General features: G+C 38.9%; 1 protein-coding gene across 14 annotated transcripts in view; it reads left to right on the top strand.

Annotated features, from left to right (window-relative positions):
* Positions 1 to 20,078, top strand: part of COBL (cordon-bleu WH2 repeat protein) — a 346,611-nt gene that overhangs the window by 88,363 nt on the left and 238,170 nt on the right. Inside the window, exon 1 of one of the 14 annotated variants that reach the window (XM_072598179.1) lies at positions 7,488 to 7,657. The exons of 12 other annotated variants lie outside the window; for them this stretch is intronic. The gene's annotated coding sequence lies outside the window, so the exon portion shown is untranslated. Of the gene's footprint in view, positions 1 to 7,487; positions 7,658 to 8,330; positions 8,686 to 20,078 lie in introns of those variants that run through there. One more of the 14 variants, XM_072598178.1, reaches the window with a different exon arrangement.

Raw genomic sequence — 20,078 nt, 5'->3', positions numbered from 1 at the left:
TGATACCATTGTGTAGCCTATGCAAAGCTGAAGGCTTAGGAAAGAATGGGGTGGGGGTAGAGGGATTGGAGGTTATGATGAGAATGAAGAACAGTGATGGGGTGAAAAGGCATGAGGGAAGAGACAGTGGTAGAAGGTTATTGTGGACATGAAAATGGAATTCTTGTGGGTGATGGTGAGAACAAGGGTATGACCATTTCTGTGAGTACCTTCAGTGGAGTAGAGGAATAGATCCTTGGATCAGTCAAGAAAGTGAGAAGTTAGGGCATTTGAGGGGGTATAAAGACATAAATAGCACTTTATGCACTCCCCCCACATGAAGGCATGAAATGGTGAGGTCAGAAAAAAACTGCCTGAAGCACGCAGTGAACTCGTTGAGGAAGAAACAAAAATGTTGGCAGGTGCATGATAAACCACCAGAGTTCAGATTGGGCAAGAAATTTGGATAGTATGCATGTCAAAGGAGGAGAGGTTCATAGGGAGCCACTGTGATTTACTGAGTGAGGGGAGTGACATGGTCAGACCTGTTATATAGAAAAGCCACAGTGGCAGCTGTAAGGAGAATGGATTAGAGAAGGGATAGATTTGAGGGATGGAGACCAATTAGGACTTTAAGAAGATACTGCAGTAGTTCAGACTAGAGGTCTTGGGTGTGTTAGTAAACAACTGGAACCCTGAACGTAGGGTACGTCAGTAGAGAACTAGAACTCTAAATTAGAGTATGTTAGTAGAAAATTAGAGCCCTGAACTAGGGTATGCTAGTAGAAATGAGGATTGCCTGATGTGGTTGCTGATAATAGAGTCAGGGAAGGGGAGGAATTGAGGATGATATTGAAGTTAAGAAATAAGTGATGGGGAAGGATGGTGGTATCCTCAAAAGTAAGGCAGAAGTTCTAAAGACAGTTGGGTTTGGGGTGGGGGAAGATATAATCAAATCTGTGATACAGACAGTAACCCAACCATGTCTGTACATATTGTGTGAATCTGTTTTATACTGGAGAAAAAAAGTATGTGGGTGAGTAGGGGAAAGGAGGATCTTACTCTTGAGTATAGAGCCTTTCCACTGAGCTGTATTTAGAGTAGTCCCAAGGTGACCTTGGAGAGACTACTTGATGGCGCAGTATATAAAGTGCTAGACTTGGAATCAAAAAGATTCCAAGTTCAAGTTCTTAGTTCCAAATTCCTAGTTCAAATCCTGCTTCACATACTAGCAGTGTGACCCTGTACAAGTCGCTTTATGTCTGTTTCTTATTTCCTCTTCTGAAAATGGAGATAAATAATAGCACCTATTTTTTATAAATGTTGTACGGATCAAGTGAAATAGAGTATGTGAAACACTCTGTAAACATCTAAGTTTTAGAAATGTATGTGTCATACTTCATATACATGTGTTTGTATATAAATTGTGTAGTCTGTGCATATAATAATGTAAATACATATATGTATGTTATAGGAATGTGTATACATGTTATATATATGTGATGATGATGATGATGAGGTGAGGAGGATGTGAAAGGACTGAACAGGATAGGGATTTTTCCTTCTGCAGTTGCTTTAGGTGCCTGTTAGGCTGTACCCTGATGGACTAACACTGGAGCAGCCACTAGAAGCCTATACTGGGGGGCAGTTGGGTGAAATGTTGAGCCAGAATAGGTGGCGAGGGTGATGTAATTATACTGGAGAGAAACTCTTGCTTGTTCCTCAGTGTTAGAATGAGACAAGAATTATCTTCTCACTCTTTAATTGTAGACGGTATGCTACCATCCCCACTTTAAAGATCATTGAATTGTATGTACAATCCTTCCCATGGAATGAAATTTTTTTGAAGGCAGGGACTGTTATAGTTTTTCCATAAGTCCCCAGTGCCTGGCACTTAATAGGTGATTTAGAAATTCTTGTTGATTAGTGGCAATCAAAGGAATGAGTCAGTTTCCATTTTACGACTGAAAAAAATGATGCCTTGTACATCACTTCACCCTTTACAATATTGCAGTTTCCTTGTCAGCAAAGTCAGATAATATATGTGAAAGCATTTTATATACAGTGAAGTGCAGTACAAACATTAGGTTTTTGTCATAATATGGGGAAAATCTGCTCCTGCCAAGTTCACTTTGGCATGATGATAATAGCTGGCATTTATATAGACCAGGCACTATGCTAAGTGCTTTACAAATGTTATCTCATTTGATCCTCACAACAATGCTGAGAGCTAGGTGCAGTTGTTATCTCATTTTACAGTTGAGGAAACTAAGGCAAATGGAAGTTAAGTGACTTGTCCAAGAATATACAGCTAAGATCCGAGACTGGATTTGAATTCAGGTCTTCTGGACTTCAGACCCGGGGCTTTATTCACTGTACCATCTCTAAGAGCAATGTATTTTTCTCTGCCGAGCCAAGGTAGATTATGTAATCAGGGAGTGCATACCACTTTTTAATCCCACAGACTTCCCATAAAAATCAGTCTTTTTCTAGCTGCAGCAACCAAACCTGTCCTATAGAAGCCACACCCACAGTCATTATGGCATTCAAGGAGAAGGAACCGGATGCAAAAGATTAAACAAAGGAGGAAAGAGGCCCTCATCATAATAAATAATCAATTTACCTTTCAGTGCCACAACCCTAGGGCTACAACTCTATGACTGTTTGGGATGCCTAGTCTCAGGTTGCCATGATTCCTTTGGGAATCCTAATCCCTATTTTGAGAAACACTAGACTAGAAGATTGAATGTCATATTTTCAGCTGAGTAGTTAAAGGTGCCCCTCAATTAATCCCTTTATTTTGAAATAAGCCAACTATTTCAACTAGATTTCTCTGTTGGCTTTTTCATCTACTTTGGAAGCTTGGCTGCATCAACTTTGTGCTAGCCTCAAGTAGAGGGAGAAATACTATTGGGGTGGGAATGAAATATATTCTTATCGTGTTCATATTATATCTAGTCGTTCCCTCTTTTAACTATGACAGAAACAAATCACCTCAAAATGATTAAATCTGACATTTCTTCCCTCTTGTTTACAAGTAAACAATTTGGATATAGGATTTTTTTAAAGCAAGCAGTTTATGGATTATTTACATGTTGTGAAGAACTGCGTTGTTCAACCAGACAGTAGTTTCTAAAATGAAGTTTTTCTAATGTAAAACATCAATTGTTCCAATATATTGATCCTCGTTCCTCAGAAACCATGATTTTAGAAGTGAGTTGAGGGTGGAGGATTGGCGGCTAGGGAAGAAAAGCTGGATTAGTTTTGCTGAGAAACTTTTTCAAGGCTGTGTTCAGTTCAGTCAGTTACTGATTATAGGAGAAACTGGCTCATCAGATTTCACTGCCTTTCAGTTATTTACAATAGTAATAAAACCTCGAATGGAATTGTTGTGGTGTTATTTTTATCAGTTAGGAGCAGTAATGCATTTCAGAGCTGAACACTTTTAGCTTAACTATTGTTCCATGGTTTTAATTTTGGAATCTCTGTTAGTTTTTGGCATCCACTCCTTTCTTACTTTATTAGAAGGAATATGAGACAGCTTTCATTTTCCCCAGGCCTTTCTCACCCCTCCAGTAAGATGCCCTTGTTCTGTGGCCTATTGGAGCAGACTCGCTCACTCATCCTTACTACCATTTTCTGCTGTCTACCTAAGGATGCGGTCTTAGTTTTTCTCCTGGAGGTGACCACAAACTTTTTTTGCTTCTTCATCTACCACAAACAATCATAAAGAGTAAAAATCATGCCCTTCACTGCTTACTTTTTAAAATACACATTTTTGTTGCCTTTCACCTTAATATCACAGTCATTTGGGTGGAGGGAGAACATTCCTCCCTTCCAAGTTGAACTCTGCCATGCGAGAATAGTCACAAACATTTGAGACAGAGATACCACTTGACAATCTCTGCCCTGTTGGGTCTGCTAAGTCCTTTGCCTCTGCCAGGCACATCATAAATCTAGTGCTGGAAGGGACCTTATGGTCCAAATAGATGTATTTTATGATCTTTATTCCAAGACCTTCTTTGATTTTTCTGTTACTTCCAGTTCAAGCTTCCTGTCTTTTCATGTATTTGTTGTAGTCACTTTGGGACTACTTACTTATATAAATATCTGGTTCTTCTTGCTACACCATATAAATCTTGCCCCATTTCTCTAAATTCCTTATTTTACTTATTTTACTTCATGAGAATCCATTAATTCTTATACCGTAGTTTTTTTTTTCAACCATTTTGCCACTTATGGATTTTTTTTGTTTGTTTTCTGTTCTTTGCTATCTCTGACAATGCTGCTATGAGTACTTTGCTATCTGTCTATCTGTCTGTCTGTCTGTCTGTCTGTCTATCTATCTGTCTGTCTATCTATCTATCTATCTATGTATCTGTCTCTTTCTCTATATCAGATCCTTATTTAGGTCTTTTGATTGAGGGGGGAAGGATCCCAACAGTAGGATCATCCCATGCTTTTTAAGCTAAACAGCTCTTTGTTTCTTATTTTGTTAAAGAAATCACAAATTTAATTCAGGTCCAAAGTATTTATTAAGTAGCTAATGTAATAATAATAGTGATAACATTTATATAATTAAATTCCAGGTGCTTTAAAATATTATCTTACTTGATTTTTACAAAAGCCCTGAGAGAGGGGGGTGCTATTATTATGTCCATTTTACAGTTGAAGAAACTGAGTCAAACAAGTTAAATGACTTGCCCAGGTTCACACAACTAGTAAGTGTCCAAGTTGAATTCATATCTTTCTGACTTCAGGCCTAGTCCTGTATCCTCTGCACCAACTAGCCATCTCTAATGTCCTGGAGAGTCCACAATAGGTATGACACAGGCGCTGCTTCTTAATGAGCTTGTCAAATAGAGGGAAAGGTGTATGCACAGATAACTGACACAGTGTTTTAATATACTATACTAACGGTAACAGAACAATTGCAAAAGCTGTAGTTTTGATTAGATTAGATGATTTTTTATAACTGCCAGAATAGAGCAGACCACAGGGCTAGAGAGTTAAAGGACTTTTCCCCAGCAATGGTTCGGTTCGCTTAACCTCACCACTTGTTATGATCTCATTGTCCGAGGGATGGGAAAATCCATCAGACCTCATTGCTTGGTAGTGGGTCCTCTAGAAGGCTTTGTTTTTGTAGCATCTCCTCCCTTGGAGTACAGGGCAGTCAGAATCCTTTGAAGCTCATTGACTCTCCCAGGACCATTTACACATGATTGTAAAAAATAGTTCTGTTTGATGGCATTGTTTAGTAGAGTTTAATAGTGCTACGCTGGGTCGAAAATGCATATGGTCTAACAACTTGAAAAAATAGATTGCCAAATGGATACGGACAGTGAGAGACCTTCATCTTGCCTGTGCACTCTAGTTTTCTTGGGAAGAAATACTCCATCAGAGAGAAGTGCTAGATCACATCAGTCGGCAAGAACATAAACTAATAGGAAGTCAGATTGTGGATAGCAGTTACTCTGAAGGACGTTGTTTATATATCTTAAAATGAGAGAGGTGCCATGTGTCACAGTGTTGCCTTGTCTTGGAATCAGGAAGACTTGGACTTCCTGTCTGTCTCTGACACATATTTGGCATGGGACCTTGATTGGCTCCCAACTCAATGAAACAAGCAGCTCTCTGAGACTGTTTAAGTTATAGGTGAGTTGCAGATTTGCATTGATAGTGAGAGTTTACAAACATACTGTGAGTGTCCCATATTGATAAAATCAGTCAATCATTCAAGATTTATTAAGTGCCTACTACATTCTAGACACTGTGCTAAGTACTGCAGATACAAAGAAAAAAAGAACCGAACTCTCCAAATCTATGGAAACAATACAAGGTTGACATTTGACAAACTCAGATTCTGTTAACATTTAAGTGCATAGTGATTACTGGTGATATAGAGACAAATATAAAGCTGACTTCACAGAGCTGTTTGAAAGGACTCACCAAATAAAACTTATATGAATTCTTTTCTTTTTTCCAGGATCAAAATCAAGGATAAAAGGTAGAAGGTATCTTAGAGACCCTCTACTCCAATGGCTCTTGTATCATGGACCCTTTTGGAGTCTGGGGAAACCTATGGTCTCCATTTCAGAGACATGCTTGTTTTTAAATGCATAAAATAAATATAGGTTTACAAAAGAAACCAATTATATTGAAATACAGTTATCACAATATTTTTATTAAAATGCAAATTATTTTCCTTCACATGAACAACCTGTGACCTAATCCATCTCCTCTCATTTTGCAGACAAGAATACTGAAACCCATGGGACAATGATTTTGACCAGGGTTCTCAGCTATTTAGTGGCAAAGCTCTGGACACTCTAGGAATTTTTATCCATGCTTAAAAAGTCTGGAATATTGAATAAATGGAACAGGAAAATTAGCTCTTGTAATCGAACTGTTTTCCCCCCAAATAGATATGTTTCTTCAAAAGTTGATTGTATCCCAGATACTACCTAATCATTCTTTGGCCTGTGAATTCCAACAAAGGTATATCATTCGAAGTTAACTTATAATGTCCATTTTTTTTCTTTGCATAATCCATGTTACTCTCTCAATGTAGGATTATCTCTGATTTTCATTGCTTGTCTTTAGTATGAGGCAAAAATTTAGATTTCAGTGTTTGGTGAAACCTTTAAAAGCCTTATCTGAAGAGGAGGGTCACCATGCTATCTCTTTGGGATGGTCAAACTAGTCTTTGAAGCATGTGCAATACCAAAACCTTACCATTTCTTTCTTTCTCCCTTTCTTCTTATTGCTGGGGAAATGGATGCTTGTCAAGTGATCTGCCCACAGTCCCACAACTGGGAAGTTCAGAAGCAAGAATCTTCCTTTCTTCCTTCCTTCCTTTCTCTCTCTCTGTCTCTTTTTCTTTCCTTCTATTTTCCACCTTTGTGCCCCCCTTTAGCCAAGAGGAGTATAAGTACTAAGCCACCATTGATATAGGTTTTTTTGCCACCTGTCCAAAGACTTTACAAAATAGACTTGACTTGGCCTTCATTGTTTTCTTCTTTCTCAGTTACTAGGGTATCTTTCACTAAAATGCCTTGGTAATGGAAATGATAACTCACTACTAAGTACTACTATAAATTTGTGAACCATTTTATAATACATTATCTCGAGCCTTACCACAAGGCTGGAATACAGTTATTGCAGGAATTACTGTCTCTGTTTTATTGATGGGGAAAGTGATCTGCCCACAGTCCCACAACTGGGAAGTTCAGAGGTAAGATTTAAACCTAGGTCTTCCTGCCTCCGAGTCTAGCATTCCTATCTAATTTCTCATGCTGCCTCTTACTCAGGGTGAGGACTACTTAAAGTATATGGTCACTTAAGGAAACATTTAATTTATTTTGGTTGCATAGCATAGTTTCTGTTGTGAGATTAAGACTGGTTGAGTTGCATCAGATTGTACCTTTATTAATAAATAACTAAGCCTGATTTGGCCAAAGGGCTTTGGCTTGTTCTCACTGCCCTGCTTCATCCTTGAGTTCTTAATCTGGTGTAGGACAAGGAACTATTTATTCTTTACTTTAGCTCCTCGGCTTCCACTTAAAACACTATAGGGAAACAGCTTGTTTTTCCTCCTGGAGGAACTGGATCTCAGGGCCCGCGAAATAGGAGGCAGCTTTGGGACTTGAGAAAATGCTACCATGTGATTTGTGAACCAGTAAGTTTTCTCATCATCTCCATTTCATTCCATTTGCTAAAACTGTTCAAACTTTAGTATATTAGCACTTGTTTCAGGAAAGAGATATCCTTCTAGGTAATGCCCAATAATGTGCAAGCTCTTGTTTGTATCTGATAGTGGGGCATGAATACCTTCATGCTTGAGTACAGTATGAGCGTAGAGAGGTAAATTCTCCACACCTTCGAAGTTCTTGGCTAACTGTATCAGTGGTTGGGTAATAGCTGTGGGATTCAGCTTTCTGCCTATTCAGGTGTTTCTTGTGTGAATACAGATCTGATTCATGGTTGGATAATGAGACATTCCCATAAACAAGTATTTGGCTTAGAATTTTGCTTTTTGTTCAAAGTCTATCAGTACATGATGTTATATCTTTGGGAAATATCTCAAGAAATTTTGTTTTGTCTTGTTTTGAAGTTGATTAAAAAGGACCACATTTTAACTGTAAAACACTAGTTTGGGGAGTATTTCTTAGATTGTTTTGAGTAAATCTATATCTTCCTTGAGACTCTGCCTGGTCTTCTAGTTCAGTGAATACTCTGCCGCTCCCTCCTTATTTGGCTGGTGAAAGGGGCAAAAGGTTCTAATAGTCCAAATGGTAAACATTCTGGTGATTCCCAGGAAAGATATGAACTGGAAGCTATCCAGCTATTGAAAGGAGGGTTGCCCTTTGGTTTGGAATGAAAATGGTCCTGATGTCAGGAGTTAATAACAGTTTATGATCAGCAGTCATGAATGGAATTGAACTGGTCAGCTGTTAAAGCTGGGAGTGCCTCAAAGATTCTTGCTTTTACCTCTTTTTGTGTTGAGACTCTGCATTTACCTTAAAAGCAAGAGCTTTAAGGTGGTGCCTTCAGGGCCCCAAGTTTAGAAGATGGTAAGATTTACAGCTGGAAAGGGACTTGGAGATCATCTGGTTCCCTCCTTTTATAAATGAGGAAAGTGAGACCCAGGGAGAAGGAAGTTGCCTGATACTGGACTTCACAGCAGACTTTGGAATTGGAAGACAGGTATTCTGACACCAAATCCAGGGTTTATTGTATTTCTGGTGTGTTGCTTCAAAATCTGGCAACTGATATTCCTCAAATGCCTGTTGTGACCATATTACTCCCTTGCTCAAGAAGCTTCCGTGACTCCCTATTGTCTGTACAAATCAACTAAAGACTTGCATTTAAAGCCTTTCATGACCCATCTTTCCAGGCTAATTACTTGCTTCTTACCCTCTCATTCAGTGTTTCAGCCAAGTTGCCAGCTTGTTATCCCCTAGTACACAACATGTAATCTCTCTCTCCTTCGCCTTTTCCCGGGATGCCCTTCACCTCTGCCTTTTGGCGTCCCATGTTCACTGCTACACTCAAAGGCAAGAGGTTTTCCTCACTTCTCCACATTTTAGTGCTTAATTTTCTTGAAATTACTTTGCATTTATTTTGTATTTAATGATTTGGGTGCATGCCCCTTGAAGGCAAGAATTGCTTTTCCCCCCTCTTTCTAGTCCTTGCACCTTTCACAGTGTCCTTGGAGCCAACTAGGTGGCACAGTGAATTGAATACCTGAGATAGACTCATGCCTCAGACCTTTCCTGGCTGTTTGACTCTGGGTATGTTCTTTAACTTCTTTCAGCTTCATTTCCTTACTTGTGAAATGGGCATAATAATAGCACCTACCTCACAGGGTTGTTATGAGGATCAAATGAGATAATATTTGTAAGGCATTGTGCGCACGTTAAGGGCTGTACAAATACTGGCTGTTATTAGGGACAGGCACAGAGTAGCTGTTTCATCAGTGCTTGCTGGCCTGAAATTTTGCCACATCCTGTTCACTGATTATATCAAGCAAAGTAAGAACTCAAATTAACTTATCTCAAGTCTTCTATTTGAACTTCTCCTTAGGAAAGCTTAGGATTTTAGTTATAGTGAGTTGCAGTTTAGTCTCCTACTGGGTAGAAAGAAAAATCACATGAACTTTTATGCCTCAAGTAAAGCCCTTCTGGATTCATTAAGCTGCCTCTACACGTAGAAACAGGGAATTCCTTAGTAAGACTGTTCTCTCTGCCTCTCTGTCTCTCTGTGTGTCTCTGTCTCTGTTTTTATCTCTCTGTCTCTCCCTCTGTGTCTTTGTGTCTCTGTCCTCACCCCTTTCTCTATTCCCCTCACTCCTTCTCTCCCTCTTCTTTTCTTCTTTCTTCCACTTTTTCTTCCTTGTCCACCACCCATCTATACAGTTGGACCTATCCCCTTAGAAGTCCTTTGTTCTTTGCTTTATACAGTACTCTGAAAAGCAGATCTAGTGGGGTTTCCCCAGTGCTTTACCATGTCTTTTGCATTTAGCTTATATTTCAGGTCACCCAGTAATGCTCTTGTGTAGCCAGATTGGGCACATATATGACAATTCCTTGGCACTTGACAGAAAGTTGTGGAGAATGGGCACAGAACTTTTGTTCCAGTTGGCTGGTTCTTCCCCTGAACATCCAGACAGGGCAGGATTTAAACACACACACACACACACACACACACACACACACACACAGTTAATACTCTGCCTTATTACAAATCTCCAGAAAAGAATATTCCTCTCCCTCGGTTTTAGTTTGATATATTTAATAAAAGAAGGTTCTAACTCTAGTTCCCATTTCCTTAGTTTAACTCTATACTCATTCTTTCTGTATAAATTGTTAATGAAAAACAAGTTGCATCTGTAAATGGATTTCATTTATTAGGGTTTAGTTATTCAGATCTTCCCCACCCTTCCTTGATTGTTTCCAGGCCCATCATTTTATCATTTCTTCATAAGATCTATTTTTCAGATCATCATATTTTTTCCATTCTTAGTCTAAAGTCCTCAGTGTAGAATTTTTCCTGCATTTTTGGTGTCAGCCCTGCACTATTCTAAAGCACTGACTAATCTTTATATATGCCTACCACCATCCTGGATATCGCTCTCAAAGCTGTAGCAGCAAAGCATATTTACATGAAGGGAACTTGATTTTCACTTTAGTTCTCATTATGCAATTCCCAAATGGAGTCAAATCAGCAGATATTTATGGACCTTGTAATAGGTACTGTATAGAATAGAAAGAAGTATGGAAAGATGGCCCTTTGTCCTCAGGGAGCTTCTTCTCTAGCTTTTGAGTCTTCTGCTGGGAGATGACATTTCATGGAAAGTAGGCAATAGACAAAGAGGCAGGTGCCCAACTTTCCCAGAACAGCCATGGAGAGACAGTGGGTGCTTGGGTACCTGAGATTTATTTAATTTGATATTTATTACTTTTTTAATTTTAATTTTAAAATATTAATATAACATTTTAATTATACAATATAATAAATTAATATTTAATATTAGTTATTTAACATTTTTAAATTTAATCTTTATTTTATTTTCCCCAATTACATGTAAAAACAACTTTCAACAATCATTTTAAAAATTGAGTTCCACGTTCTCTCCCTTCTTTCCCAACCCCCTCATTTAGAAGGCAAGAAATTCAATATAGGTATTTTCATATTAGTCATGTTGTAAAAGAAAACACAAATCAAAATAAAAACCCAAGAAAAATAAAAGAAAAGAGTATGCTTCAATCTGTATTTCAATTCTATCAGTTCTTTCTCTGGGAATGGATAGCATTTTTTATGATAAGTCCTTCAGAGTTGTCTTAGATCGTTGATTGCTTAGAAAAACCAAATCATGCACAGCTGATGACTTACGGGATTGCTTTTGCTGTGTACAATGTTCTCCTGGCTCTACTCATTTTACTTTGCATCAGCTCATGTAAGTCTCTTCACATCTTTTGGTAGCTAAGATTTAAAAGAGAGACTATGTGACTAGGTTAAGCATATATATTATAATAATAAAAATATTCTTTTTTGTTTCTTTGTTTTTGGTTTTTTTTATTTATTTAACTTTTAACATTCATTTTAACAAAATTTTGGGTTCCAAATTTTCTCCCCTTTTGTCCCCTCCCCCCACCCCAAAACACTGAGCATTCTAATTGCCCCTATCACCAATCTGCTCTCTTTTCTATCATCCCTCTCTGCCCTTGTCTCCATCTTCTCTTTTGTCCTGTAGGGCCAGATAACTTTCAATACCCCTTTACCTATATTTCTTATTTCCTAGTGGCAAGAACAGTACTCGACAGTTGTTCCTAACACTTTGAGTTCCAACTTCTTTACCTCCCTCCCTCCCCACCCCTTCCCTTTGGAAGGCAAGCAATTCAATATAGGCCAAATCTGTGTAGTTTTACAAATGACTTCCATAATAGTTGTGTTGTATAGGACTAACTATATTTCCCTCCATCCTATCCTGTCCCCCATTACTTCTATTCTCTCTTTTGATCCTGTCTCTCCCCATGACTGTCAACCTCAAATTGCTCCATCCTCCCCATGCCCTCCCTTCCATCATCCCCGCCCCCGCTTATCCCCTTATCCCCCACTTTCCTGTATTGTAAAATAGGTTTTCATACCAAAATGAGTGTGCATTTTATTCCTTCCTTTAGTGGAATGTGATGAGAGTAAACTTCATGTTTTTCTCTCACCTCCCCTCTTTTTCCCTCCACTAATAAGTCTTTTGCTTGCCTCTTTTATGAGAGATAATTTTCCCCATTCCATTTCTCCCTTTCTCCTCCCAATATATTTCTCTCTCACTGCTTGATTTCATTTTTTTAAGATATGATCCCATCCTCTTCACTTCACGCTGTGCACTCTGTCTCTGTGTGTGTGCGTGTACGTGTGCATGTGTGTGTGTGTAATCCCACCCAGTACCCAGATGCTGAAAAGTTTCAAGAGTTACAAATATTGTCTTTCCATGTAGGAATGTAAACAGTTCAACTTTTGTAAGTCCCTTATGACTTCTCTTTGCTGTTGACCTTTTCATGCTTCTCTTCATTCTTGTGTTTGAAAGTCAAATTTTCTTTTCAGCTCTGGTCTTTTCATCAAGAATGCTTGAAAGTCCTCTATTTCATTGAAAGACCAATTTTTCCCCTGAAGTATTATACTCAGTTTTGCTGGGTAGGTGGTTCTTGGTTTTAGTCCTAGTTCCTTTGACTTCTGGAATATCCTATCACATGCCCTTCGATCCCTTAATGTAGAAGCTGCTAGATCTTGTGTTATCCTGATTGTATTTCCACAATACTTGAATTGTTTCTTTCTAGCTGCTTGCAATATTTTCTCCTTGACCTGGGAACTCTGGAATTTGGCCACGATGTTCCTAGGAGTTTCTCTTTTTGGATCTCTTTCAGGCGGTGTTCTGTGGATTCCTTGAATATTTATTTTGCCCTCTGGTTCTAGAATCTCAGGGCAGTTTTCCTTGATAATTTCATGAAAGATGATGTCTAGGCTCTATTTTTGATCATGGCTTTCAGGTAGTCCCATAATTTTTAAATTGTCTCTCCTGGATCTATTTTCCAGGTCAGTTGTTTTTCCAATGAGATATTTCACATTATCTTCCATTTTTTCATTCTTTTGGTTTTGTTTTGTGATTTCTTGGTTTCTCATAAAGTCATTAGACTCCATCTATTCCATTCTAATTTTGAAAGAACTATTTTCTTCAGTGAGCTTTTGAACCTCCTTTTCCATTTGGCTAATTCTGCTTTTGAAAGCCTTCTTCTCCTCATTGGCTTTTTGAACCTCTTTTGCCAATTGAGTTAACCTATTTTTCAAGGTGTTATTTTCTTCAGCATTTTTTTGGGTCTCCTTTAGCAGGGTGTTTACTTGTTTTTCATGCTTTGCTTGCATGTCACTCATTTCTCTTCCCAGTTTTTCCTTCACCTCTCTAACTTGATTTTCAAAATCCTTTTTGAGCTCTTCCATATTCTGAGCCCATTGAGTGGGCTGGGATACAGAAGCCTTGACTTCTGTGTCTTTCCCTGATGGTAAGCATTGTTCTTCCTCATCAGAAAGGAAGGGAGGAAATACCTGTTCACCAAGAAAGTAACCTTCTGTAGTCTTATTTTTTTTCCCTTTTCTGGGCATTTTCCCAGCCAGTGACTTGCCTTCTGAATATTCTCTTCACACCCACTTCGCCTACGGATCCTCCCAGCCAGTGCTTGGAGTCTGAGATTCAAATGCTGCTTCCCAGCCTCAGGGCTTTGGTGGGGGCAGGGCTGCTATTCAGTATGAGATCAAGTTCAGGTGCTTAGGTGGGGGCAATGGATCAAGGCTCCTGCCTGCTTGGGGAGCCCTGGTCTGCTCCCGCCTCTGCTGCTGCCTCCCGAGTGGGCCTGAGTTATGGGGGCACTCCACTCCCCTCTGGACATGCCAAAGAGACCCTCTCACCAACCTCCATCACCTATGGGTGGAGGGACCCATGCAGCTGCTGGAGTTTCCATCCCCGAAGCCTGCTCGGATCTGCTTCTCTCAGTGCCACAGGGCCAAGGAGGGCTGGGCTTGGCTCCACGTCCACAGCACGATGGACCTTTTGCGAGAGGTTTGCAGGGCTCTCTGGAACAGAAATCTCGTCCGCTCCACTGTTCTGTGGCCTCTGCTGCTCCAGAATTCGCTGGGAGTTCTTTTTTACTGATATTCAATGGGCTATGGGTTCAGATCTAGTGTGTGTGCGTCTTTCTACTCCGCTATCTTGGCTCCACCCCAATAAAAATATTCTTGAAGTGGTGGCTGGACTAGTTCCCAATGAGTATGAGGTTAAAACAAAGACAGAAACCTCAATGGAATTTGGAGCCATTAGATAAACTAGTCATAACACCATAGAAAGAACCCTGGATAGTGCCTTGAGATCTCTCTCTCTCTCTCTCTCTCTCTCTCTCTCTCTCTCTCTCTCTCTCTCTCTCTCTCTGTCTTCCTACTTAACCACCTACCCTCTCTCTTAGCATCATCCCTTTGAACCTTGAAGGAGGTAGTTCTAGAATAAGTAACTGTGTAAGCACAGTATTAGAGGTGACCTAGGGGAATGGCTAGAGCGCTGATCTCAGGAAGTCCTGCTCTCACACATAATGCTGATGAGTTACTTCTCAGTTCTTTGGCAAATCTGTAAGATTGGAAGTTGCAGAGTTGCCAGGGATCTTTGGTAGTGTGAAATATAGAGGTGGACATAAGAGTCAAGACGACTTAAGTTCAAATCCTGCCCCAGACACACAATAACCTGAGCAAGTTACTTAAACTTTTTCAGCCTCAATCTCCTCATCTGCAAAATGAAAATAATAGCACCCACTTCCCAAGACTGTCATGAATATCAAATGAGATAAAATATTCAAAATGCTTTGCAAACTTTAACACACTATATAAATGTTAGCTGTTATTGGCATCATCATTATCAATGCATTTCTTATGTCATTGAAATCACAGGTTCAGCTCATAGCTGATTTTAGGTAAGGGTTAATTCTCTTAATTTAGGTAATGATTAATTCTCTTAATTTCTGAAGTCTGTTAAAGGTGCTGGTTCAATGGATACAAATTTCTATTGAGAGTTGAACAGAGTAGCTTTCCACATGCATGTTTTTTAGTCATCCCAACATACCTCTTAGGTATCTTTTTAAAGGTAGACAGATCAGATCTTTTGGCCTTGGCAATGATGAGGAAACATGGGAATGTATTTCTATGGCTTATCATTCTCCCATTGCCTTTCTTATTTATTAGCTATCTAGTCAGGATTTTTCCAGATGAGTTCTTTCTAGTCCCTCTCCTTGGTGCGAAGGGTAGAAGGATGGGCTGTCAGATATCTTGAGACCTATTTGACCAATGCAGCTCAAAAGGAAAGGCAAATTCTGGAGTTCAGAAGCAGACTTGAGTCCCTCATGTCTTTAACTGCCCCCACTACCTTAGCTCTCAGAACATTCTGACATACCAAACAGGGTAGGAGATGAAAGAAGTCACTGAAAGTTACCCATACTGGTAACAAGACCTATTGCTGTTGTCCCAGCTTCACCTAAACCAAAAGTCTTTGGTCTTTTCTGTATCAGGGATCCCTTTGGCATTCTGCTGAAGCCTCTCGCCCTCTTCTCAGAATAATGTTTATGTTTAATTCATAATTTAAGGGAATGCTAAATTTGAGTGAGATATTAGGGAGAGCAAAAATATCATTTTCTCCCATCCAAGCTCACAGATCTCCTGAAATCTATCCCTAGATTCCACTGTGCACCCCAGTTTAATCTAAAGATAGCAAGGCAGTCATGTCTGTGGATGATAGTTGTGTTCTCTCCCTTGCCCTTGTTTGTGTGAAGCTTCTCCCCTGAGCTGCTGGTTCATGAGCTCAATCGACAATTTTTTTAAGTACCTAATGCTAGATAGGCACTATGCTAGGTAGACCTGGGGATGCAAGTAAAAAGAAGGAAACTTCTCTTGGAAAAATGAACTACAGAGAACACCTGCGTCCACTGGGAGACAGCGATTGAGTTCCTTTCCAGGTATCCCAGGGTCTGGAAACTCTGCTCTCAAGCCAGGTTGCTCCCTATCTCCAGTCAGAGGCAGAGTCTTCTTTGGTTTCAAAAATCCTGAAGTTCCCCATGTATTGGCTTAATGTACCACTGTTATTGAGTAGACAAGTAAGCCTAAAAAAACTGATGGTTACAATAAAAATAATGATGATAGTAATAAAAAATTGATGATGCTTGGAACTGGAAGCATGTTATTTGAATGATTATCATTCCCATGTGTTCTTCTGAGGGTTTGTGCCAATGCTGGCTTCCAGTGGGAGAGTTGCAGGCACTCTCTGAGCAACCAGGTTGAATTTTGTTTCTAGATCAGCAGCTTAAAGGGGGGAGGCTGTGGAAAGGTTTCTTAGTCATTTTTGCTTAAGTAATTGTTATCTCTGATCCTTTGTGCCTGGAGAAGATGACATAACATCATAGACAAGTAGGAATCTTGAATCTAGGGTAAATCCTCTGATCATTCCATTGATTTATATTTCCTAAAGTGGATTGGTATTGATTGCATCCTTGGTTTTCAGGGTGTGTCTTACTTTTCTTATAAAGAAGTAACATATGATTTTAAGTTCTGACATATGATAGTACTTCAGCACACATGTTATTATTTTGATCTGTGGGTTTGGAGCATGGATGCAAACCAATGGTGTACTCAGACTATCCTAAAGCACTTGCAGGGCTTAGCAAAGAGTTGATGTTCAGTTGTGTCTGTCTCTTCATGACCCCATTTTGGGATTTTCTTGGCAAAGATTCTGGAGCGGTTTACTATTTCCTTGGGCCCTTGATGTTTATTGACTTACTGTCATTTGGGTTGTGGCTATAGCATCTAGACAACATCAAACTTCTTGATATTTGGAATTGTGGATCTTTAGTTGCCTTGGTTTTCAGCTAGCTATTATGTGTAGTGTACTCTGTGCATGTATATATGTACATTAATACACATGTAATATGCATATCCCATTTCTTGTTTTTCTTAGTGAATCTAATAGTTCTCAAACATCCCAGTGAACTTTTAAAAGACTAGATCTTGGTAGAAAACCAATTTTGGAAATATCAAGGTTCTGTTGATCATGCTGTAAGCTGTCTCCTTATGGAATAGTGAATAATGCTGAACTTAGGAAGACTTGAGTTTGAATCTCCCATCAGACACGTGTTAGTTCTGTATTTTGGCAAGCCACTTAAGCTTTGTCAAGATGACTGGAGATGGCTCTGGATACAGTGAAAGATCTTGGTCTTTTTAAGCTAAGGTGTTTCCCATGTCTTAGTTTGTCATAGGCAATGCTCATTCAATGATTGAGGGTAGGTAAGAAATGAGGCAAAGAATGGCCTCTTTTACCTATCCCCCCAAAAAAAATCAATCTTGGAGGGAAAGTATTTTATAAAACTGAAAATAAATTGTATCAATGTAGCTATTATTAATGTGCAAACACACACAAATATATAACTAATACATGAACCAGACCCTCCCCCTAGACATATGTGACAGTTTAAGGAAAATTCCCAGCAATTTCTCTAGACTGGTAACATGAGAGAGCAGAAATATTTTTATTTTTTAAATAACTTTTGGGAGTGGCATACCCAGATTAAAAAAAAAAAAAACTTCTTGGGAATAGCGAGTATATCATTTAACTCTCCAGTGATTCATCAAAGCATCCTGGACATGCTTTAGCAGCTTTTTGTGCTCATTTTTTGGGTGTGTATAGGCAAGAAAGGACTTTCTTATTAGCTCTTTCTCTGTTTCACCAGCAAATTCCAGACAGGCTCATAGGCATCTCTCAGAAGGAATCTAGCTTGGGCCCTGATGTACTAAGAATTGCCTCTCATAAAATGAGCATTAAGATCATTCCTTTGCTATCTATGCTCACAAACTTCTTAATCCTAACTCAACAATAAAAAACTCATTTAGGCTGGCACAAAATGAATCTCTCTCAGTGCCAAGCCAGCAGCATTTTATTTAACAAATGTATCATCTTAATTAACAAGAATCCTACAGGCCATTTTGAATGTCTATTCTTTTGCAGTGTGAATCATCAAGGACTTAATCCATTCCATAATAATTAATGTTTAATTTCCTTAATGCATTGTATCGGAAAACATATTTACCACCTTGAATATACACTAAATAAATTGGTAGAATGGAGAGGAGAACAATGGGATTCTGAACAATTCCTTCCCTAAGTAGTTAATGGATTAATTAGTGCTGTTATTGAACACCAATTTGCCTAACCGTTAACCAGTTCCTGGGAGTTCAGTGAATTATAAAAAACAATGGATTTGGATTCATAAAGGATTCTGGTTGAGTGTGAAGAGGACCCCTTACTAGATGTATAATTTTGGACTAGTCAATTAAAGTCTTCAAGCATTAGTTTTCCGGTGATAAGGATAATTGTATGTGCATTATATCTTACAAAGTTATTGGGAGGCTTAAATTAGATGATAAATTTAAAATGCAATAGTTAGCATAGTGGGAAGGCAATAAAATTCTACTCTGAAGGTAGAAGGAACTGTTTGTAGCCACCATTGTGGGAGAATACTTAGTGTTTCCATCACAGAGGCCCCATGCATATTTAAACAGTGAGCATCCATGTGACTGATGTAACCTATACTATATATAAAACAGTATGGATGTAGAATGAAAGACACAAGGAGAAGGAGACAAAAGAGTAAAGGAGTTATCTTAGCAATTAAGGAACATCTTTCATAAGGAAAATATTGTGGACTCTCAGTGGGTGGATATGTGTGTGGGTAAAAATTGTGCCCTCCTGGAAATATCCTCTAAAGGATACCAACAGGCTGTGTCCCATCAGTATGTATCCTACACAAATCTTGCATACCAAACGGTATACCAGTGAATCGATAGCAAACCTTTATTAAATGCCTGCTGTGTGCTGGACACTGTTCTAGGCAGTGGAGACAGAAAGACAAAAGTGAGACAGGCCTTGCCCACATTGAAAAAAAGTATATGTATATATACACGCATATACATATACATATATAATGTTTTCAAACAGCAGATATGTATATGCGTGTATATATACACACACACACACATATATATATATGACAAATACTTCAAATAGCATATGTTAAATGCCTAATGAGCTGAGTAGATAAGTAAATGCTCCCCAAATTTAGAGGTAAGAGTGATTAGTGAGAGCTACAGGTTTTGGAAAAGGAGTTGACCCTTATGAATCACTTAAATGTTTGCAAAAGTTTCCATACATATACAGTATTTCACTGGGTCCTCCTTGGAAGCATTTCATTTAAGCAGGTAGGTTTTGAAGGACAAGACATACAGAGGGAATACAGAAGGTGCTCCAGGAAGAGGAGATGGTGTGGAACTGAAACCAAGGGAGATGGGGCTTGTCTGTGTGAGCTTAACTCTATGAGTCATCTGCCAAATCAAACCAATGGGAGTTAAGAGGATTCCTGAGAGGGAGAGAAAAGAAGGCTGAGGACAGAACTTTTGAGAATTTGATTTTAAAAAAGTGGCATTTGCAAAATGGTATTTTAGTAAGGTTCATTTGGTTTGTCAAATAAATTAGAAATTGGAAAGATAGACCCTGGTTAGAATCAGAGAGTATAGGAATAAATTATACTGAAGTGGAGGGAAGTGGTGGAAATGGAAAAGAAGAGGGGGTGGATGAGAGAGGGAAATATCAATTACATCTAGTGATTTTTGGATGTTGTGGTGTCAACCTGAAAGTTTGGTTAAGAAAAGGCAAACAGGCTAAATGCATACAGTTTATTCCCTTAAAGTTAGCAATTATGTGATCACAGAGCCAGAAGAAAATTCTGACTGTCTGATGCAAGAATGATCAGGCTTAAATATACTTTTCCATGAGAAAGGAACTTTCTTAGTTGAACAAGTTGTAAATTTAGTGAGACAAGATAATTAACAAAGTAGTGTCAGTTGGAATTTATGATTCCAGGTTGTGAGAATTTCCTCTGTATAACATATGTGTCTGTGACACAATATAAGAAAAAACCCCACCACTCTGGTTGCAGGCATTCTGTCATAAACAGATCTTTGAAACT

This window comes from Notamacropus eugenii, chromosome 3 (assembly GCF_028372415.1).
Source record: "Notamacropus eugenii isolate mMacEug1 chromosome 3, mMacEug1.pri_v2, whole genome shotgun sequence".
NCBI classification, from domain to species: domain Eukaryota; kingdom Metazoa; phylum Chordata; class Mammalia; order Diprotodontia; family Macropodidae; genus Notamacropus; species Notamacropus eugenii.
The sequence above is the reverse complement of the archived record's forward strand: the minus strand, read 5'-3'. Positions and strand labels throughout refer to the sequence as shown.